Source organism: Heterodontus francisci, chromosome 25, assembly GCF_036365525.1.
Source record: "Heterodontus francisci isolate sHetFra1 chromosome 25, sHetFra1.hap1, whole genome shotgun sequence".
Classification (NCBI taxonomy): Eukaryota; Metazoa; Chordata; class Chondrichthyes; order Heterodontiformes; family Heterodontidae; genus Heterodontus; species Heterodontus francisci.
The window spans coordinates 40,725,670-40,750,222 of record NC_090395.1 but is presented as its reverse complement, the minus strand read 5'-3'; the positions used below and the strand labels follow the sequence as shown (position 1 = coordinate 40,750,222).

Below are 24,553 nucleotides of genomic sequence, written 5' to 3'. Positions count from 1 at the left end.
AAAAATTTACTGGGGTCCTTAATTAAATGGAAACATTCTCTTAAACTTATGTGATTGTGCATTTGTCAGTCTGCTGATAAAAGTTAAAGGATAGTTGGTAATTTGGGAAGTCATGGTGTTATCACCGGAAAATTGGGCAAGAGCTAAAATAGTGTAAAAGCACAGGAAAATTATACCACAAGTGCTTCAGCATACTGTTCAAAGAGATTGTGCTACTCAGTTATGCTTTATTTGTATTTTATGTTTTAACTACATTTTTGAAATGTGATAAATTTCTAGTATCAATTATTCATTACGAACTGACCGTTAGAGACTGCTGACCTTAGGCAACAACTAGAATCAAAACAAATTAGCTACTATCCTTAATATTGCTGTGGTGTGTTGTGATGGGTGTAGTTGGAAGCTTACAATTAATTTAAGACTTTTATCAATTAATACTTAATTTGATTGACTGGGATAGAAAATTGGGTTGTTTTAATAAAAGTGCACCTCACCTGTCAGTTGATAAACTAGAAAACAAATTCCATCGAAAAACAAAGGCTTTTAAATGTGTTTATGACAATGGTAAAATGCAGAAGAAAAGATCTGTTAGCAATTGGAATGGTTTTCCAAAACAATGGCTATTAGTTTACAGGATGCTATTTCTGCAAGGCACCACAAAAATGTTAAGTTTAGAGTTGAGTTTGATCAATGCAGTATGATATTTCATTGTCATAAATATCAGATTGAAGGTTAGTCAGTTTGTTAGATGCAAGAAGGTCCTCGTTCCATTATGGTTCGAGTGGTGAGGATTTTGTCACTAAGGCATCAAAGACACAAGTGTCTTCTAATAAAGTGCAATCCAATGGCTTTAAGTCATCATGCTAGGTTGCAGATTAATAAATTGGGTACCCAGCAACTACTAATCATTAATAATTCAAATATCAAAAAAAGTGTCAGGAAAATTTGTACTTTATTTGTTTCACCACATTTTGGCTAGCTTTCCTTTTTTAAAAAAAATGTTGGGCAAAATTGATATAAGCTGCAAATGGTAACATAGTCACTCCACTCACAGGGCTGGATTTTGTGATGAAGGCAGGGCTCCCAGCGCTGGGCCAAAAAGGCAGGGGATCCCCCACCTTTTCCTTTTTGTGCCCCACCCCCAGAGCAATCCTCCGGTCTTTTTAAATCAAAGTTTCAGGAGCCAGGATCACCATCTTTAAAAGGCAGGGATCCTGCCTCCAAGAGCTACCAGCCAGTCAGAGGGTACATCAGAGGCCTCGGACCCAGGCTCAGTGGTGGAACCTCGGACCAGAGGAGGGTGAGGCAGGGTTGCCGGGGCCAGTCCAGAAGATCCCAGCAAGTGGGGGCGGGGGGGTGGCGTTGGTGGGGTGGTTGTGCAGTCCGGGGGAGGGGATCTTGGGGGTAAATTTGTTTCCGGTGGAGGGTCCTCTGTGGGCCACGAATTGCCCACAAAGGAGGGACCTCTCCCCCAAGTCCACAGGCAGGGCACCTCATGTTGCAAGGCGTCCTCCCCATGTGGCAGAGGTAAGGTCCCAGCGGCAGTGGGAAGAGGCCCTTAATTGGCTGTTATTAGGCCACTTAAGTACCTCAATTGGCCTCTGGGCAGGGCCAACATCGGCCTATTCCGCCCCCGGGAAGATCGCTTGACGACGGGGAGGCGACTGGCCCTCCATCCCACCGCCCCACCCCTTGCCACCCATCGTGATTCTCCATGCCTCCCCGCCTCCAATCCTGCCATGGGGATGGGTGGGGATGGGCATAAAATCCAGCCCACAGTCTTCGAGCTAAGAATAAAAACAGAAAATGCTGGAAATACTCAGCAGGTCTGACAGCATCTGTGAAGAGAGGAACAGAGTTAACATTTCAGCTTGATGACCTTTCATCAGAAAGGGAAAGGTTAGAGATGTAATAGGTTTTGAGCAAGTGACGGGGGGAGGATGGGAAGAAGAACAAAAGGGAAGGTCAGTGATAGGGTGGAGGACAGGACAGATTAAATGACATGGTACAAAGCCAAAAGGGTGATTAATGCGACGAGTAAAGAAACAAAAGATGTAACTAGAGGAGGTATGAATAGCAGGATGGCAGTTGTCTGAACACAAAGTAAAGGAAATAAAAAAGAAATGAGAGAAAGAAACAAACCAGCAGAATAAAAACCAAAACAAACTGGGGACGGAAGTTATGATGTAAAATTATTGAACTCAGTGTTGAGTCCACAAGGCTGTAAAGTGCCCAGTTGATAGATGAGGTGCTGTCCCTCAAGCTTGTGTTCAGCTTCATTGAAACACAGCAGCAGGCCAAGGATAGAAAGGTTAGAGTGGGAGCAAGGTATAGAATTAAAATGGCAGCTGGCTGGAAGCTCAGGGTCATGCTTGCAGACTGAATGAATCAGTTCCGCAAAGCAGTCATCCAATCTGTGTTTGGTCTCCCTGATGTACAGCAGACCACATCATGAGCAGTGAATACAGTATACTAAATTGAAAGAAGTACAAATAAATCATTTTCACTTGGAAGGAGTGTTTGGGGCCTTGGACGGTGAGAAGGGAGCAGGTAAAGGGACAGGTGTTTCAACTCTTGTGCTTGAATGGAAAGGAAATGGAAGAGGTGTTGGGGTGACTCAGGAGTGGACCAAGGTGGCACGGAGGGAACAATCGATTTGGAATGCTAAAAGGGGAAGGGGGGGAAGATGTGTTTGGTAGTGGCATCACTGTGGTGGTGGTGGAAATGGCAATGGATGATTTGTTGAATACAGAAGCTGGTGGGGTGGAAGGTGAGGACTAGGGGAGGCCTATCACGGTTCTGGGAGGGAGGGGAAGGGGTGAGAGTAAAAGTACATGAAATAGAATGGACACAATTGAGGGCCTCGTCAACTATGGAGGGGGAGTCCTGGGTTGAGGAAAAAGGAAGACATATCAGAAGTGTTAGTATGGAAGGTTGGAGCATCCGAACAGTTGCGCCAGAGATGGAGAAAATGGGAGAATGGAATGAAGTCCTAACAGGGAGTGGGATGTGTAAAGTGTAGTCAAGGTAGCTGTGGGAATCAGTGGGCTTATAGTGAATATTGGTTGAATTGTATATTTCCATGAGGTTTGCAGCAAATTATGAGACATTTCAGTGGCTCCTAAGCCACGAGCGATGAACTTGCTACTGCAAACTACAGGACTCAATATCTGAAAACAGCTTCTGCTAAAAAGAAATCATAGCTTCAATGCATTAGCTGTGTATTTTGTTGCTAAGCAACAGATGCTGTATATAGATAAGGAGTAAAAACAGCTAGTTTCTTTACCAGTTCTGTTGATGGCAATAACTTCCACCATAGACACAAGAATGATTTGTATGAATTTTAGAACATCTATTGAGGGAGTTGTTTTTAAGGCTGCTGTCTCCCTCTTGAGATTGACATTGTAGAGTTCTATAATGTGTGAGGGAGACTCAAAGCTACGTTGCCATAAGAACAGGATATAATGATACTATAATAGAAAGAGAGTGGTGAGAATGTGGAACTCACTACCACAGGGAATAGTTCAGGCAAATAGTATAGATGCATTTAAGGGGAGACTAATAAGCATATAAGGGAAAAGGGAATTGAGGGCTATGCTGATAGAGTTAGATGACAAAGGATGTAAGGAGGCTTGAATGGAATATAAATGCCGGAAAACACATATTGGGCAGACTGTGTATTCTATCTGAAAAAAATGCAATGATAGAACAAGCATAAGACAGGAGAGAGTTATTTGTAAATTATATGCTGATTTCTATGATACATGACTATTATGTATGTAGAACACCAGAATTATCTGATGATCATAAGAGATTCCTGGAAAGGCCTTTCGTGGGGATGGATCAGGGGCAGGGCATCACTGACCCCTTCCAATTCCCAGCTTGCATAATGTGAGTGGGCCACATTTGACACTACTGGGATACCAGCTTCATTCAGCAGAGGGGCATTTTGCTGTACCGTGAGTGGGCTCACTGTGCCAGCTGAAGATCATTACTTTTTTTTAAAGAGTCATTTTATTTACTACTTTCCCAAGTGGAACTGCAATTGGCCGCTCTGGGGAATCTAACCTTTAAATGAAGTATCAGCCAAACTTCTACGAAATGTGGTCCTAGCACAACTGTCCACCTGCATCACGCAGGGACGCAGGCAGGGGCACATGCAGTGGAAGTGACAGGATCTATAGTGGGTGAAGTAATTCTCCCAGTTCCACCTCTGTAAGAAATGCCCACATGAGAGTCTACAAGAAACACCTACTCCCACTTTGGGGTGGATTTAGTCTTGGCTGAAATAAATGGGCCCACCACAAATTTCTCTCTTGCATGCCCAGATAACAGTGGCTTTGCGTGCCAATGCTCCAGGAAATTCAGGCTTTCATCGTTATCTTACAGATTGGGAAAAGAGTAACTGAATTTTATTTTTTTCTTAAATTTATACAAAATTTTATCCCTTTTAAAGTGATAAAATGCAATGATTTACTGAGTAAATATTCAATGATACATTTCATATTGAAAGATGAAACTTTTTCTCAATAACCAATTACTGTTCTTTGTCCAAACAGTCAAACTGATGGTCAAAGTTACTCCCTCTTCCTAACCACTGACACTGCAAGTAAGAGACATTTTATTTTCACTATATATTTATTCAAAATTTTCACCAGTCAGACTTCTGCAAATTAAATGGTTGATATTTGAAATACTGTATCACATATTGGAGTTCGTTCCCAATAAATTAAACCATAGAAAAAAGATTTAAATTTAAATGTAATTTAAAATTTAAAATAACAAAATTTAAACAAGAAAAATGTTTTCACCCAGAGGGTGGTTGGAATCTGGAACACACTGCCTGAAGAGGTGGTAGAGGCAAGAAACCTCACAGCATTTAAGAAGTATTTAGATGAGCACTTGAAACGCCATAGCATGCAAGGCTATGGGCCAAGTGCTGGAAAATGGAATTTGAATAGATAGGTGATTGATGGCCGGCACGGACACGATGGGCCGAACGGCCTGTTTCTGTGCTGTGTAACTCTATGACTCTATACACTTGTAAGTGATCTGACAAACTCATACTAAAATATTGATAGGAAACTTCGATCTGTCAGGAATGCTCTACAATAAGTGGCTTGGGCACTTTAATTAAACATTTTGGGCGGTAGCCTCATTTTAATCAATATTGGATCCATTTATTTATTCCTCATGCACCTTGAAAGATGGAAGCTATCATCTAAATGGCTTAAAATGCAGGTCACAATAATGGCTATAATTATACATATAGTCACTGAGATGATGAAAAATGAGTAATACATACATGTATTTAATCATTGCGGTCAAATATGAAGACTGGAATGTTTTTATTTAAATGCTCATGTTCAAGAAAGCAATTTTTTCTCCCATTTTGATGCTTTATTCATCCACTCATCCACTGTATAATCAACAACTAAAGAAGGGATAGCAGCTTTAGAATTAAATGGCTTTTTGAAATCTCCCTGGTAAGATTTATTTCTTCTCCCCACCACTTCCCACCACCAGCCCCCACCCCCCTTCCCCGCAGCCTCACCCGCCTCCCACCCACTCCTTCCCAAAGATACAGAGAGAAGCTAAGAAAAATAAACCAATAATATTACAATTTTGTTGATATTAGATTTTGACGCGCTTTCAAGTATGAAAACTGAAAGTAAACATGGTCCCCTGGGACTGACATGGGTTGCTAAGGATTCTCTAGGTTGAGATTTCTTTGTTACAATGTGATATGTTTTGTAATAACAACACTGAGAAATAATATTAAATGCCTTCTAAGGATTATTTCTCTCACTTGGATCTATGCTGCTTCAGTGCCTTTTCAACAGAAGGGTTCACTTCAATGAAAAATTGCTAGAAAAACACCTTAATATTTGAACTCCAATACAGTAGAACCTAACTAGAATAGTAAATGTTTACAGCACAGATGGAAGCCATTTGATCCAACATGTCTATGTTAACGCTTTGTTTAAACTAATCCTACTGCTCCACTCTCAGGCTGTAGCTCTGTGTCTTTAGATATTGATCCAATTTTTCCTTATAAAATGCAATAGTCTTTCCTCAACCTTTTCCTGACAAAGAATTCCATGCTCCAATAATCCCCTGTGAAAAGAAATGTCTCCTAATCGGTCTTCCCTTTTTCAGAGAGACAGTTCTAAATTAATAACCCCTCAACTTCAAAGCCTAGATGTGGAGAATGAAATTATTAGTTAGATCAATTTCAAAAATCATCATCCAAGGAAATTATATTTTACATCTCTAAAACAAATCACACTTAAGAATGATATTATTGGGAATTAGTAACATGTACTCTTCCTGAATTTATAGAAAATGCAGTTAGGATTGTATCAGAAGCGACGGGTGGTAGGGGGCGGTGGGATGGAGAGACCATTGCCTCCCCATGGCCCGGCGATCTTGCTGAGAGCGGGATAGGCCGATGACGGCCTTCCCACCCAGAGGACAACTGAGGCCCGTGTGGTCTATTAAAGGCCAAATAAGGGCCTCTTCCCACTGCTGCTGGGATCTTACCAGCAGCGGGGGTGGGGGAGCATCCGCCGCGCGTGTAGGATACCTTGCAACACGAGACACCCTCCCTGCGGGCTTGGGGGTGTCCCTCTTTTGTGGGAAATGTGTGGCCCACGGAGGACCCCACTGGGAATAACTTTATTCCCCAGGAACCCCCCTTCCCCTGGACTGAGCGACCGTCCCCCACCCCCCTTGCCGAAGCCTTCCGTACTGGTCCCGGAGACCCCACCTCACCTACCTCTGATCCGGAGTTCCAGTGCTGGGCTTGGGGCCGAGGCCTATGCACTACTGGCAGAGGCTACCGCTCCCAGTGGCTCTGCCAATACTGCTGAGCTGCTGGCCCTCTGATTGACCGGCAGTTCTTGGAGATAGTATCTCCGTCCCTTTAAAGTTCTTAAAGGGACAGGGATCCCGCCTCCTAAAACTTTTATTCAAAAAGACCAGAGGATCGCTCCAGGGGGCACGAAAAGGCAGGGGCAGGGCCCAGCTGTATGTAGATCACATCTCTCCTCTCCACCTCCTCCACTAAGGCATCCAGTGCAGCATCAGAGAACCTTGGATCCCACCCTCTCTGCTGTTGCGCCATAATTCACTCCTCTTCCTGCTCAGACTCTCTTCCATAAACAGTTCCAGCACCTGCTCCAGTCCAAATGTACCTCCCCTTTAAGAGGTGCAGGCCGGCTTTAAGTAATGCAGGTTATACCTTTAAGTGGTGCTAGCTTCTCACGAACCTAGCCCTCCCCGCTAAGGCATGCAGCCAGTCAGAAATGCATTTAGTGATTGCTGCACACAGCAATCTTGCAAATTAGCAGACGGCATGAAGTTGGTGTTCCGCCTGCATCAGAAGCAACAGGCGTAGGTTAATTGTGCATCGTGCTCCTCACATTAGTTTTCGGTGGCTATTGAATTTTGCCCCAAAAATTTTTGAAGAAGCTTTTTCAGAAGCTTAGAAGTTCCACAGATTAGGAAATGAACACAAATTTCCCAACAGAATTGGTTCAAATTTACTGCACTGCAGACTTGAGCCCTGTAGGGATCCACACTGTATTTCATGTTGGGTAATTCAGTTTGAACACAGATTCGTTCATTCTTACTGTTCAAGGTCATTGAGAGCTGATAACTGCTGGTATGTAAATGCCTTTCATTAGTTCTCACCCTGTCTGCTGCCTGTGGTATTCCACCCACAGCAACAGAAAGCAAATCTTCCTGCTGGGTAATCAGCAGTGAACAGAGGGACGAGGAATTGCAATGGAATCTGCTGAACATGCTCCCAGCCTGGCTGGAGGCTTTGAAAATGCAGTAACATTTTTTCAACAAAAGAATAATAATTGGCTTTTTTACTTCAATCATTTGGCCATTGCACTAGTATCAAGATTCTAGGTATTTTTGTTATATTGCAGAACGGAGAATGACTGACACAGGCAAAATAATACTCATATTTTAAATCAATGTTCATATAAGAATGATTTATAATAATATTGGAGAATAAAATATTTAAAAATTAAATAACAGTAATTTTGTCTCACTCTTTCTATTTTAATCAGGTATATCATGAAATACATTTAAAATGTACCTTATAGTTTCATATCTTGGCCAATTCTACTTTGTAATATTCAACATGAAGATTTATGGAAAATCATTTTCATTTCATCTTTCATCTACCATTTTTTTCAAAAATCGAAGTCCTATTTTTAATCAAATTTGGTGTCTGATGATTATTCTTTTAGGGATGAGGATTAATGAATTATGCTAATTTGACCTACTTTAAAAATCTGATTTAAGATTAATTGGAACTAGTCTTTTCACTATAAATTAAAAGCCACATTCCTTATGAAACTTAGAGTGCAAGTGCCTCTACTCTTTGCATAAAACGTTAATGAATCATGGTAATTAGACACAATTTTCATATGCCATTAGGCAAATGAGAAAGTAATCCTTTCCATGTAGCTTAAAGAATCCCTTCTTCATGTTTGTGAAAGTTTTGATATTATATATAGAACAAATATATGAATAAGTTCAAATAATTAGACTTAAATTATATATGCAAATTTGGGTGCACTTTCTGGTTATTTCTTGATTAAACTTAGATGTATAAGTGAGACCACCAGCAGCTTCTGTTCAGAGCAGAATCCACAGTAATATATTACACTTAAAAGAAGTTCCAACTCTCGCACCAACCCAACCTTATACTAAGAGCATGCCCTGAGAGCTGATTGAATATTATCCAATGGAACAAGTCGCAATACCGCTTTATGCATGGCCAGGGACTGCTTATGGCTGAAGAATATCTCATGGTAGAGCTGTATGTCTGCCCTTCCATTAGAAATCCCCAACAATTAATCAGCCAGTTTGTTTAAAAAATTATAGTTTTGGGACAACGAATGCAATTTTCAAACAAAATCAGAAATTATGAACTGTACATAACAAACAACCATAAAACATGAAATGGAACAAAAAAAGAGAAACATAGAAAGTTTACAGCACAGAAGGAGGCCATTCAGCCCATCGTGTCTGTCCTGGCCAGAAGAGTTATCCAGCCTAATTCCATTTTCCAGCTCTTGATCTGTAGCACTCTAGGTTATGGCACCTGAAGTGCCTGTCTGATTATTTTTTAAATGCAGTAGCCTAGGCCAGTTTATGGCAGCTGCAAATTTTGCAGTATAAAGGAATCCCCAATGTCGAGCTGTATAAGCCTTATGTAAGCCTAATTTATCCTTTCAGTCCGTTAAGCTTTTTTTTATTCAGTCGTGGGATGTGGGCGACGCTGGCTAGGTCAGCCTTTATTGCCCATCCCTAATTGCCCTTGAGAAGGTGGTGGTGAGCTGCCTTCTTGAACCATGGCAGTTCTTGGGGTATAGATACACCGACGCTACTGTTAGGAAGGGAGTTCCAGGATTTTGACCCAGCGACAGTAAAGGAAAGGCGATATAGTTCCAAGTCAGGGTGGTGTGTGGCTTGGCGAGGAGCTTACAAGTAGTGGTGCTGCTATGCATCTGCTACCCTTGTCCTTCTAGGTGGTAAGTTACCAAATGCCAGCTTCTTAGCCATTCCACTGTCCAGAAGCGCATGGAATGGATGAGCATGAGTGCCTTATGGAGCATTGATGCTGAAATTTTTCAGAGTCGAGGGCTGAATAACAGCACATTGGCAACACTCTGTGTTATGCCAAACAATGTTAATGTAATGTTTCTTTGAGGAGAATTCAAGTAAGGATAGACAGACACCATGAAAGCATCCTTGTGCTGTTGTGGAATTCAGTTTAATCAAAAGAGGAAAATAACCAACTGAGTTCCAGTTTTACCAAAAAATAGTCGTCCAGTCAAAGTCTCTAAGCATCAAATACGTTTTTCAGCCCTGGTAGCATCATTATCAAATAAAAGCAAAATATTGCAGATGCTGGAAATCTGAAATAACAATAGAAAGTGCTGGAAATACTCAGCAGGTCAGGCAGTTCGATGAAGGGTCACAGACTTGAAGTGTTGACTCTGCTTCTCTCTCCACAGATGCTGCCTGACCTGCTGAGTATTACCAGCACTTGATGTTTTTATAGCACCATTATCAACCTGCTTTCAGTTCTGAGGAGGATATTTTCCAGGCTCTACTTACCTCAGGCAGATAAAGTCATTTGGCCTTTCAATTTCAGTTCTTCCGCAGGTCATATGCAATTCCTCCAGTCATGCATTCCACTCCTTAATTTCCCTTCAGAAAAGTTATACAACTCTTCTCCACGAACATCAAAGGTAATTAGGAAATAATTTTGATTTTTTATCCACTCTATGTCGTGTTTGTTCAACTTTGGCTGGATGATGTTTTTCTAAGTTAGGCCACCCCAGAATTCGAGTTCCTCAAACAATAAAGCAGCAAGAGAAGCTTAAACACGGTCCCTAACGGATGAATGTTCAAATGCCTTGAGACTAGTCTACTAATTTGTGACTCTTAGACTACTTGCTAATGAATACATTTTCATAAAACTGTAATGTGGCAAAACCACTTCAGCCCAATTTTTGCTTGAAAACAGTCTGTAACTTTTGCAAATCCTCAATGTTGATTTCCTATCTGATGGATTTTCCTTATCATTGGTGAGTTGTATTTTCCTGGCCAGGATTCTCCACTCTATGCTCAACTGGCTGTGATATTCCACCCATTAAAATGAATGAGAGTAAACTGTGGGCTGTTGAACACATAAGTGAAACATCCCGGTCTGAATTTGTGCTTGGTGTTGATGTTCACCAAGTTGATCTGGAGGTAGATTGATTGCCTAATTTCAGATAAGCTCAACCATTTTCTGTTATTGGTTTAGTGTCTGATAATTTTATTCTCTGGCTGTTTCTATCTTTATTCACTTAATCATGAACTCTTTTAAGCATACATGTTGCTTGTCTTATGTTTGTGACTTCGATGTGTTATGATCTAGCACTGACAAACAAATTAAGATATGTGCATACAAATTAAGATGTTGAGCACACCGTAATGAGTTTGATGTTCCATTTAGTAAACTCTACTGCTGCAAATGTAAATTATTTTAGCATCAATGCATATTTTGAAAGGTCTGAGGTGCCATCATCTTCAGGTATTAGAGAATAGAATATTGAGGACTACTGCAGATGGAAATATGAATGGATAAATTCAGTTTGGATTCAGATCTCTTAAAATTCAGAATATCTAGTCAAGCTTATGTCTTTCTTTTTATCAAAAAGCATATTAAATAAATACTCAATAGTATTTATTAATACTATAAATAGCATTTGGTAAACTAGACAGTTTGGGACTGCACATCACATATAAAAGAGTGTTCATGTTATTTCCTTAAAGGGATAGCCATTTCCATTTCAAAGTACCTCAACATTCTGAATTTTGGTTGGATATGGATTGATTTGGGTACAGAAAGTACTTTGGAACTGATGATGGCATTCATTATGCAAGTTGTGCTTATATGAACATTGCTGAAAAACATTTAACTATGACAGGGTAAAACAATAGATACACTGGGCTGGATTTTACCTTAGGCAGACAGGAATTTGCCACCGACGTAAAAGCTATCGCTGGGCAGCCTTTCATGTCCCCATTACACCCATTTGCCACAGGTAAAATACCCGTGGAGGCGGGCGAGGGCCCTTAAGTGGCCACTTGAGGGCCTTGATTGGCCTCGGGCGGACGGACCGTTCTCCCCCCTTCCCGAACGCTGTAAAGTTGACCGGATGCGGGAGCGGGGCGGGCAGGCCTCCCGGAGCCTCTCGCTCAATTGTACGCCGCCCCCACACCACCATCTGACCCACTGGGATGGCATAAAATTCAGCCCATTGCCTGAATATTTATTTTCTTGAATTCATTCCTGGAATATGGGTGGTGCTGGAAGGCCAGCATTTATTGCCCATACCTAATCACCCTTGAGAATGTGAACCACCTTCTGAGCTACTGCAGTCTGTGTGGTATAAGTACATCCACAATGCTTTTGTCCACAATGTCCTCAGGACCCTGCTCTAAGACAGCGAGGCCTGGACAATGTATGTCAGCCAAGAGCGACGTCTCAATTCATTCCATCTTCGCTGCCTCCGAAGAATCCTTGGCAACAGGTGGCAGGACCGTATCTCCAACACTGAGGTCCTCGAGGCGGCCAACATCCCCAGCATATACACCCTACTGAGCCAGCGGCGCTTGAGATGCCTTGGCCATGTCAGCAACATGGAAGATGGCAGGATCCCCAAGGACACAATGTACAGCGAGCTCGTCACTGATATCAGACCCACTGGCCATCCATGTCTCCGCTTTAAAGATGTCTGCAAACGCGACATGAAGTCCTGTGACATTGATCACAAGTCGTGGGAGTCAGTTGCCAGTGATCGCCAGAGCTGGTGGGCAGCCATAAAGGCGGGGCTAAAGTGTGGCGAGTCGAAGAGACTTAGCAGTTGGCAGGAAAAAAGATAGAGGCGCAAGGAGAGAGCCAACTGTGTAACAGCCCCAACAACCAGTTTTATCTGCAGCGCCTGTGGAAGAGTCTGTTACTCTAGAATTGGCCTTTATAGCCACTCCAGGTGCTGCTTCACAAACCACTGACCACCTCCAGGTGCTTACCCATTGTCTCTCGAGATAAGGAGGCCAAAGAAGAAGAACAATGCTTTTAGGGAGGGAGTATCAGGATTTTGACCCCACAACGATGAAGTAACAGTGCGATATTTACAAGACAGGATGGTGTGTGATTTAGAGGAGAACTTGGAGGTGGTACTTTTCCCTTGGACCTGCTACTCTTGTTCTTCTAGGTGGTAGATGTGATGTCCTCCGGACTTGAGTGAGATTTAGCGGAGTTTAATATAGGATATGAGGCAAAGACAGAGAGAGACAAAGACTGCAACAGCTGAACATAAAGGTTTCTCCTTTTATTCTCTCTTAGTTTCATTTTCTCTTTGCTAGCATGTGTGTTCTACAGCAGCCTCTAGAGTACACAATGCACAATGCAATTGCAATTTCAAAACACTACAACACTACAGTAGAGGTCTTTGGTTTGGAATGTTCTGTCATTGAGCCCCGATGCCATATGGACTGCAGGGGTTCAAGAAGGTGGCTCAAGGGCAATTAGGGATGGGCTACAAATGCTGGCCTTGCCAGTGATGCTCACATCCCATGAAAGTATGAAGGAAATAGAAGCCTTGGCAAGTTGCTGCAGTGCATCTTGTAAATGTTGCACACTGCAACCAGAAGACTGAATTTATTGTGGCCGTTTAAGGCGGATATGATGACAGAGCCTTCTGCCCAGAAATCCGGCGTCGTTACGTAGGCAGGGAAGTACTCTGGTGGAATTGATGCTCTGACGTGACAGAAACCTATTTTAAATTGCTGAAATGCTGTTTAACATGAATATAAATGTAATTATTAGTGTCTAATAAGTGGACAGTGACTTTTTTAATGGTGGGCAGCACTCACATGGCTTCAGGTTTGTGACCTTTAAAAGAGAGGCCTCAGTGCCACGATGGGGGGGTATCCTGACCATTGCAGCATAGGGGAAGTGAGGGGTTCTGAGGCCATTGTTGCACTGATGATATAGGCTCTGCAGGGGCTTGTGTGTATCGGGGGTTCTGTAAGGGTTTAGTTTGGGTGTGGGTGGGCATTAGAGGGTCTCGTAACTGCTATGTTACTGCGTGTGGTGGCACACACTGCTGGAAAAGATGGTGGGCCATCAGTAAGTTTGAATTCTGAGGTACATCAGATATTCTGCCGAGCAAATAGCAATAAGCATAGTTACCAAGGCAGGGGTCGTCTCTGCATCCGAAGTGATCCAAAGGCCCCAGGTCACCTGCCATAGATCTCATACACCCTGTGTTTTTGGATCCCCTTGGCGTGTTAAGGCATCTCTGATGGAGGCAGGCACAAGAGGCAGCTGCGCCTCACCCTGAAGCAGCCGGCCAGGGTAAGAAGGGCACACGTACAGAACAGCGTCTACAGGACTCACATCACCTACCTCCAAGTGACATCATTAGCAAAGACTACAGCTCTCCAGGGAGGTCGCCACTGCCTTATGAGGTCTTCTGCAGGACAACTTGCGGCCTCTGGGATTTGGGGGTCACCCTATGCCAATGGCCCTGAAGATTCCCATGGTACTAAACTTCCACACATCTGGATCTTTCCAGGGATCCACCGAGGACATGTGTGGGGTCTCTCAGGCCGCAGCCCACCACTGCACCAAGGGGGTGATTAATGACCTGTTCAAGAGGGCCAGCGACTATGTGCACTTCCAGACCAATCCTGACAATCAGGCCAAGAGGGCCATCAGTTTCAGAGCCATAGCTGGATTACCCCATGTGCAAGGTGTGATAGATGGCATGCATGTGGCCATCAAGATTCCCACGGACCAGTTAACCACCTTCATCAACAGGAAGGGCTTCCATTCCATCAATGTTCAACTGGTCTGCGATCACCGAAAACATTTCTTGCAGGTGTGTGCCCGATTCCCGTGAAGCAACCACAACACCTACATATTTCAACAATCCCAGGTACCTCAACTTTTCAATTCCACCGCTTGCCTTCAGGGTTGGATCCTCGGGGACAAAAGTTGTTGTATGATTGCCTTTAAGAGTGATGTCCCTTTAAGAGCTTAGTATGCTAATGAGCTAAGTACCAGGATGCAGTCATGTGACTCAGAGCCAGAGTCACTCTGTAGCTGTAATGCCCAGAGTAATGTGCTGTAAATAGTTAGCTCTGTACTGTATATAATATTTCGCAGTTTAATAAACTTGTTTGAGATCTTCAACAACCTGGACTCCACGCATCTCAGTTATGTTGCATCAGACGACATAAATAGAACTCATTACAGGGGCTACATGTTGAAGACATTGCTTCTGACACCTGTGAGGAATCCTTGCAATGCAACAGTGGAGAGGTACACTTGCCACAGCTCCACCCGAGCGACCATTGAGCAGGCCATTGGGCTGCTGAAGATAAGGTTCTGGTGTCTTGATCGAAGTGGTGGAGCCCTGCAGGATGCCCCATCAAGGGTTTCACATATCTGCTGTGCTCTGCACAATCCAGCAGTACAGAGGGGGGAGGCCTTACATGAGGATGAGATGCCTGAGTGACAATCATCCTCTGATGAGGAGGATGCAGAGGAGAGACAGAGACAAGCAGCAATGGATGATGAGAGCACAGCGATGGAGGCCAGACATGTTGAGCGACGTACAAAGGAGGCAAGAGACAACCTCATAATGATCTGCTTTCAGCCACCCTGATGTCCACTCACTGAGAATCCAATAAATACTCACCTTTATGTATGTAGTGTGCCACCTCCTTTCCTTCTGTGTTTCCTGAATGCCGACCAGCTGCAATGCACGCTAATGGGAGAACATATGTTAATGAGATCTGCAGTCACATTGCTATGATAATGAGGTCTGTGGTCACATTGAGACTGCACTAAGGGGTAGGGTGGAAGTCAGATGCTCACAACTAAGGCATGATGGAACATGGGTTAAACACAGTGATGGTTAATGACTGAATTTAATTAAACATTCTTTTGTGCCAAAGAACATATTTGCAACACCTGTGAATATTCAAATGTGGCTAGGTGATTTTCATAATTTCTTTGTGAGTTCTCCTACCCAGTGTGACCTCTGCACTAGCAGCTGTGCTGGAGGCAAGTTGCTGATCAAGACACCCCTAGGCCTGAGATGACTTTGGAGGCCGTCCTCTGGGTGCCTGAGGCCTGGAGGGCTGCGGCTGCCTGAGGGTTTCCTGGACTCTCATCTGGCGTCACTGCAACTGGAGCTGGGCTCACTGGCGGAGGGGCTGAGGAGCCGGTGTCGACATTCAGACACCCCAAGGGGAGCCCCCTGATGTGGAGCGCAGCCTCTCCGCCTCCCTTTCAAGGCTCGCTGGAATCTCCCTGCTCACGAGAGAAGGATGAGGAGTGGGAGAAATCTCCAGGCTCCCGGTCCTTCTCTTGCCTTGCCACTGCTGAGTTGAGCTCATGGCTAAGGCGATGGTGTGCAGGTCCTCACACATCTGTGGAATCTGACTCTCCATGAGAGTCGCCAACCTCTCAATGGAGGAAGCCATGCGCTTATATGCCTGGGACATGGCAGTAGTCATGGCATGGATGGACTCCTCCATTGTCTATTCATGGCTGCTCATCTCCGCCAGATGTTGCCTAATCCCTCTGCAATTCCGGCATGTCCTGTGCTATTGACACCAAATGCTCATCATCAGCTTGGGGCTCATCATGGGCCTGACCACCTACAGTCCTCCGACTGTCAGAGGCCTCGGCTGTCTCAGCCTCAGCCAGGTGCTTGGGCATGTGTGCGGTGCTCTCACCAGCTAGTAACCCTGATTCTCATGCCGATCAATTACCCACTGAGGTGAAAGTATCTGCACTGGTGGAAGGTGCAGCAGAATTATGGCATGGTGCATCCTCTGAGTGCTGCTCCTCAGTGATTGACGGCTGTCTTTCTGTGGCTGCAGTCACCTGCGCATGCCGAACTGCATGAGAGAACACAAGCATGTGTGGGTTAGGCTGTGCACATCCCATAATTCCAAACATGCCTGATGTGTTTCTCCATAATTCATGATTTTTTCAATGAACAGCAATAATTACTCTCTTGCGCAGGGACTCCAGTCTCCCTGTCAGATATTGCTCATCCGCCCTGGCTCCTTGCCCGTTCTAAAGCCGCTTCTTCGGCCTACCTTAGAGAACAAATGTCAGGAACCCCTCCACCAGTTCATGCTGCCTCCTTCCTGTTATGGGCGCTCTTCTCCTGCAAGAGGAAGGATGGAGAAATTATAAATTGGCATAAGTATCAGTATGACAGTTCTACTACTATGGGCCCCTCGACCCCAACTGGGGGATCTGATATATCTCATGATGACACACGCTGTCATGGGATTTACTGGGGGTGAGCTATGAATGACGATGGTGTGTGGTCCAGATGCAGCCATGCATCTTTCATGATGAGGTTATAACCTCTCTGCCATCACGCTGATAGTGGCACTATCGACATGACACACACCCTGTAGTTACATGCAACCTCCAAAAAGAGCATTGGAATGGTGAGCTCACCTTGGCTGAATGCAGGAGGTCATTGACTTTCTTCCTGCACTGGACCCAGTTGCACAGGTGGTGTCACAACTGGTGACCTCCTCTGCGATCTCCAACTAGGCTTGATATTTGCACCTAAGTGCCGGACTCCAGTTTTATTGAGGCTGGGAATGTTCATGGAGACCCCTCCTCCCATTAGCTGTTTAATTATCCACCACCATTCACAACTGGATGTGGCAGGATTGCAGAGCTTTGATCTGATCTGTTGGTTATCCATTTGCTTAGCTCTGTCTATAGCAAGTGCTTCCGCTGTTTAGCAAGCTTGCAATCCCGTGTTACAGCTTCACCAGGTTGGCACTTCATTTTTAGGTATGTCTGGTGCTGCTCCGAGCATGCTGTGTTACATTTCTCATTGAACCAGGTTTGATTCCCTGGCTTGATAGGTAGAGTGTGGAATATGCCAGGTCATGAGGTTAACGATTGTGGTGGTATACAGTTCTCCTGCTGCTAACCACCCACAGTGCCTCATGGATACCCCCTTTTGAAATGTTAGATCTGTTCTGAACCGATTGCATTTAGTACATGATAGTACCACACAATATTACGGAAAGTGTCCTCAGTGTGAAGGCGGGACCTGATCTCCACAAGGAATGTGTGGTGGTCACTCCTACCAGTACTCTCATGGATGCATGCATCTGCGACAGGTACATTGATGAGGGCAAGGTCTAGCAGATTTTTCCCACTATTTGGTTCTCTCACAACCCGCTGCAGACAGGTCCTTCTGGATTCAGCCAGCTTGGTCAGTAGTGCTGCTACTGAACCACTCTCGGTAATGGACATTGAAGACTTTGTTATCCTCATTCCTTCTTCCAACTGATATTCAACATGGACGAGCACTGATTCATCAGCTAAGGGAGGAAAATAGGTGATGATGAGGAGGAATTTTTCTTGCCTATATTGGACCTGATGTTATGAGACATCATGGGGTCCAGAGTCAATGTTGAGGACTCCCACAGCCACTCCTTCCTGACTGTATACCACTGTGCCACCATTTCTGGTGGGTCCGTCCTGCTCTTGAGACAAGACAGACCCAGGGATGGTGATGGAAGAGCCTGGGGCATTGGGCGTTGGTCTGATTCTTTGAGTATGACTATGTCAGGTTGTTGCTTGATTAGTCTGTTTGACAGCTCTCCCAATGTTGGCACCAGTCCCTAAATATTAGTGAGGAGGACTTTGCAGGGTTGACAGAACTGAATGTGCTTTTGTCATATCCAAAGCCTAGGTTGATGCCAGGCTGTCCATCTGGTTTTATTATTATACTTTTCTGTAGTGGCTTGATATAACTGAGTGGCTTGCTAGGCCATTTCAGAGGGAAGTTCTGAGTCAACCATATTACTGTGGATATGGAGTCACATATAAGCCAGATGGGTACAGGCAGCAGATTTCCTTCCCTAAACGACATTAGTGAACCAGATGGGTTTTTACGACAATCTGGTAATTGCACGGTCACCATTACCGAGACTAGCTTTTTATTTCAGATTTATTTAATTAACTGAATTTAAATTTCCCAGCTGCCATGTTAGGATTTGAACTCATGGCTCGAGATCATTACTCTAGGCCTCTAGATTACTAGTCCAGTAATCTAACCACTATGCTACTGCAATGGCAAATTGTGCTGAGGATGCAACACTGCAGAGAAAAGAGTTAGCAAAATACTCATTTTGTGCATTCCCGGAAAACTCCATGTTCCATCATTACGGTGGAATGGAATTGATTGATATTTGTCTTCTTATCTCTCAAATCTGACAGCAAAATCTCAGCACAAACAACATTTAGAGGGCGGAAACTTACAGCACATTTTCCATGCCGTTAAATAGCACAAGCAACTCTGATTATTGAACTATTTAAAAGTATTATATTAAAATATCACGCCACAACAGTAGGTTAATTGCAAACCTAGCTTTCATTTAGCCTTCCTATAATGTCATGCATAGTTTCAAACTGTCTGGCCTAATGATAATTCACAAACTGCAAGTAAAATACCACAAGTTTAAGGATTCTTTAAATCATAGCCAATCAGATAAAAATTCAAGCAATAAGAGACCAAATACCAGCCCCAGTGTGTACAATAATACTATTCCCCAGGGAATTAAAAAAAATGATTGCTAAAGTAGTAACATCTTTGAAAAAGAAGCAGGCCAAATGCTAAAAGAGAAAAATTGCCTCTGTGCACTGTATTCATCTCACAACCAAAATTATAACAGGTGTCTGAGTTTGTCTGAGATAAGTGTATGAAGAACCATTAATAAACACTGCAGATGAAGATATCCTTATAAAAGAAAAATTGCAGCATTAGCAATAAATGAAGTTTTGTTATCACTTGAAGGTGTAAAAGTCCCAATTTAGGAGTCCCATGTGCAGTCATTCATCTGGCCAACTGTTTGTGAACAGCTGCTCCCACCTACAAATTTGATTTTTAGCTTTATTCAGGTATTGAAGGCAATCTTCCACCCATATAGCAGGCTCCTCTGGGAACTTGCAGGCACCTGACAGAAGTTCTGTGTAATAAAAGCAAAATACTGTGGATGCTAGAAATCTGGTGGAAGGTCACAGACTTGACACATTAACTCTGTTTCTCGTTCCACAGATGCTGCCAGACCTGCTGTGTATTTCCAGCACTTTCTGTTTTTATTTTAGTGGTTCTGTGTGTTGCTGTGACTATTTCCAGGGGAGCACAGTTGGTGCAGCAAAGCTCCTGCGGAAGTAAACAGAAACCTGGATTTTCTGGTATTGGTGTAGTTTAGGTGTGAAATATTAGTGCTGAATTTTGAGCAGCCTTAAATGCAAGTGTGCTATTTGCACTCAAATATTTGGAGGTTGGCTCATCTCCATAGCTTTAGTGAAGGTTTGAACATATGCAGGTTGCACTCCAGTGATGGGAGCAAAAAACATCATGTATGTGAAATTTACAGAAAAAGAGATTACTAAAAGGATGTGTAAGAATAGGGGACAAAAGTTCTCAAAGCCTTTGCCAAAACCACAAGGCATCTCAATTTTGGCCAAGAAGGAGGAAATTAAGAACTAACAGGCAAAAATGAAGAGAAGGGAAACATTGCGGTGAAATTGGGCTCAGTAATTCCTGTATTTTGGGTGCTACAAGATCCCTTAAGATTCCAAAATGGTGTCCATCTTTGTAAAGGTGTTTGTACGCATGTGCATCTAACATCCATCGGCAGCATGTAGAGCAGGTAGATCATGGTGTCACATGCTGATTTGATGCCAGCACTGCTATTTTGGAGTTTCATGCTTCAACATACGCCCTCTCTTACCCTCCCATTGCTATACATGCATTGAATGCCATGAAGGATCCCCCAACAGTGCTAGTTAAATGATCATCAACCACTTTCTGGACAGTGGCTGGATTATTTCTTCTGGCTGTTCCTGCAATTCTACATATTTTGAGTTCTTTTTCATGCTTCTTAAAAATTTCAATAGTCTACAAGGAGTGGACTGGCTGGTGCTGCAGTAAAGGTTTGTATGTAAACCAGTTACTTCCAGATACGGATGGTCTAGTAGGGCATTGAACATGACCAGGAGATGAGCAGGACAAGTTGCTGGAAGAGGGAGGAGGAGGGGGAGAAGGGTTCTCAGCAGGACGTCCCACAGAGAGTCTTTAGGGAGAAGATCTATTGGAGAAAAGATTGCAAGGGTGTTGTGATGCCGTGGGAGCCCCTTTGCACACTGGTATCCAGAGCCATGATGGCAGCTGTCTGGGCTTCCACTACAGCATTCAGACGTTGGGTGAATGCTGATTGTGCTGCAACAGAAACTGAGACATTGACCATCGTACACTGCATCATGGTTGGTTACACAGGTGTGTTGCTGGCTGTAGCCACCTGTTACATATTGGAAAGGATGGCCTCCAAACTCTAAGCAAAGCCCTGGGTCAAGATGGTGCTGGACTCCATGCTCCTTGACATTGAACACTGGCTTTCTGGAAGGCCTTCAAGTACACCAAACATTTTGGTGTACACACCTATCAGTTTTCTTCTGTAGCCTGGCCCATCAAAGTCATCATCTAAGTCCTCTGCAGCAGAACACATGTGTGATCTTGCCATCTGGCAAGCCTGCACCTGTGCTATCCTTTTCCCCTGCCCAGGCTGCAGTGCATTGTGCCCCATGTCTCATCATGTGCAGATTCTGCCTCTCAGCTATCGTGTGAGTTACATACACTGTCAGTATCTGAGCTGGTGGCTGCAACTGTGAAATTGAGTGACAGTCTGTCTTCATCTTGAATGACTTCTTGTTGTTCTACCACTGCCTGAGCAGGTTGCAGTTTTTGGGTATCTGAAAAGAAAAAGGATTGGGTTGTAGTGAGGGGAGAGGAGAAAATAAGAGGCGCATGTTTACACAATTTGCAGCTTCTCAGTCAGATGATATTGTCAGATCAGGGAGAGATGGGATGAGAGAAAGAGGATTAGGAATGTACATCCCCTTATCCTCTGTTGCTTCAGCCATGCCAGTGGCCACAGCCTCAGCAATGGCCCTTCCGATAATGGTCAGCACCATCTCCTCAATGGGGATTATAATATGCAGGAACACCTCCCCACTCTGGATAGTTCCAGCTGCCTTTAGTTATGTGCCACCTTCTTCTGCAAGAGAAAGGGAAGTGTTTCAGTGAGTGTCATGAAATCCGTTTGCGTGATGTGGCTGTCAAGGTTGAAGAGCTGGCAGTGTGTGTAAGTTGTGAGATGTGGGTGTTGTAACATACAACAGGTGTGAGGTTTTTGCAACAGTGTGACGTGTGTGAGATGAAGCATATGAGTAGTAGGGTTGAATCCTGATTGATAGGGGTTGTTGATAGCAGAATGATGGGACTGTGGTGAATTGAGCAGTGGCTGAGCACTCGTGTAAAATCACTAATCTGCTTCTGGCACTGTATCCAGTGTCCTTGGGGCTATACTCCTGGCATTGACCTCTGCAGCTATCTATGCCCACTGCCCTCTCATCATGTGTCTGGAAAGCCTCCTGCCCCGCCTAAGGATACAGGACATTTCCACCTCCTCCGCCAAGACCTCCAGTACAGCATCTGAAAACCTGAGTGCACACTTTCCCGGATGATCAGCCATTCTTTCCAGGTCAGATTCACATGTAGAACAACTCCCTGCACCTGCTTCAACCAGAATGCTCTCCCATTCAAGAGGTGCAGGCTAGCATTAAGTGGTAAGAGGCAGTAATGGGGCCCCTGCTGATATGTGCAGCAAATGAACAATATAGGGAGTGCTGGCTGCATGCAGAAATCCCTGCATCCATTTTCAGGGGATAACCAATTTACTGCCCCTAAAGTCCAGGCACAAATCTGCTGGCTGGTTATGAAGCAGTCTAACACCTTATGTGATGGCTACTGAACTGAAGGTGGTGTAGTATGAGGTGGCTGTGAGGAAGGTGGCCCTCTGTGCTACTCAACAGCACCAGCCCCATACGTTTTCAATGCATCATGCCTGCAATGAGCTGGATCCAAGATTCAGGTGACAGCTGACTGTTACTGCCACAAGCTGTAGGTGTCCTTGCAGTAATTGAGATGGACTCTGCGTCTATCTCTCTGCTGACCTGGAAGACAGTTCTCCAAAGTCATTGCCAGATCAGTGCAAAAATGTTTGCAGATTTGGTTCATGGTATTTCAGAAGGTGAGACCAATCAACATATGCTGATTCTTGAATACCCTGGCATGCCTTCTTTCATGCAGGAAGCAGTCCCTTAGATTGGAAAATTGCACATGTCACTGCACTATTTAAGGAAGGTGAGAGAGCAAGGAAGTGTAGACCAGTTAGCCTAACATCTGTTGTTGGGAAATTACTATAGACTATAATTAAGGATTGAGTGGCTGAACAGCATGAAAATTTTCAGCTGATCAGAGACAGGTAGCATGGATTTGTAAAGGGTAGGTCATTCCTGACGAATTTGAACATTTTTAATAAGGTGATTGAAGTAGTGGACAGGGGAATGTCTATGAACCAAAAACAGAAAATGCTGGAAATACTCAGCAGGTCAGGCAGCATCTGTGGGGAGAAAAACAGAGTTAATGTTTCAGGTTCTGTGACCTTTCATCAGAACTCCAGGTTTCCAGTATCCACAATATTTTGCTTTTGTTTGAATGTCTATGGGTATTATTTAAGTGGACTTCCAGAAGGTACTTGATAAAGACCCGCATAAGAGTCTCTTTGCTAAAGTTGAAGCACATGGAATTGAAGGCAAGTCATTGACTTGGCTAGGAAATTGGCTGAGCAGCATGAGACAGATGGTAGGGATAATGAGCAGGTACTCTAATTGGTAGGATGTGACTAGTGGTGCCCACTGGGATTTGTGTTGGAGCCTCAACTATTCAATGTATTATTAATGACTTAGATGATGGGATAATGAGTCACATATCCAAGTTTGCCAATGACGCAAAGATAAGTGGCATTGTAAATAGTGTAGATGAAAGCATAAAATGACAAAGATGTATAGAATGGAATAGAATAGGGAACAGAAAGAGGTCACTTGGCCCATTGTGTCTGTGCTGGCTGAAAAACGAGCCACTGAGTCTAATCCCACCTTCCAGCATTTGGTCCGTAGCCCTGCAGGTTATGTCACTTGAGGTACATATCCAGACACCTTTTGAATGAGTTGAGGGTTTCTCCATCTACTACTCTTTCAGGCAGTGACTTCCAGACCCCCAACACCCTCTAGGTGAAAAAATATTTCCTCATCACTCCTTGAATCTTTCTACCAATCACTTTAAATCTATGCCCCCTAGTCACTGACCTCTCTGCTAAGGTAAATAGGCCCTTCACATCCACTCTATCCAGGCCTGTCACAATTTTGTACATTTCAATCAAATCTCCCCTCAGCCTGCTCTGTTCCAAGGAGAACAACTACAGCCTATTCAATCTTTCCTCATAGCTGCATTTTTCCAGTCCTGGCAGCATCCTCATAAATCTCCTCTGTACCCTCTCTAGTGCAATTACATCCTTTTTGTAATGAGGTGACCAGAACTGCACACAGTATTCAAATTGTGGCCTAACCAATGATTTATACAGTTCCAGTATAACCTCCCTGCTCTTGTATTCTATACCTATTAATAGACTAATAGATTAAGTGAATGGGCAAAACTGTGGCAAATTGACTTCAATAGAACCAAGTGTGAGGTCATCCACTTTGGACCTTGTAATGCTAATGTGCTTTGTAGAATGATAATTTTCTTTAATCCACTGACTGGAGATCTGAATTTATAGATGTTTTTAAAAAGACATTTAATAAAGAAAAGCTTTAGATGATCACCAAATTTTCAACACTGTATCCTACATTGCAAAGGACTGTGAGGAGAGAGAAGAATTGGTTGCATATCACAACAAGAACCAAGACCCAGGAAGTCTCAAGGAACTGCTTGTGCTTTTTAGGAAGAGAGAAATACTACTAACTGCTATGTTTGAATGACTGAGTGACTGCCATGTGACA

At 43.7% G+C, this 24,553-nt stretch overlaps 1 protein-coding gene across 6 annotated transcripts in view; it reads left to right on the top strand.

Annotated features, from left to right (window-relative positions):
* LOC137383840 (synaptotagmin-B) overlaps window positions 1-24,553 on the top strand; it is a 691,314-nt gene that overhangs the window by 245,884 nt on the left and 420,877 nt on the right. For 2 of the 6 annotated variants that reach the window (XM_068057125.1, XM_068057124.1), the window contains exon 2: window positions 4,560-4,609. The exons of the other annotated variants lie outside the window; for them this stretch is intronic. The gene's annotated coding sequence lies outside the window, so the exon portion shown is untranslated. The remainder of the gene's footprint in view (window positions 1-4,559; window positions 4,610-24,553) is intronic. 6 annotated transcript variants of the gene reach the window in all.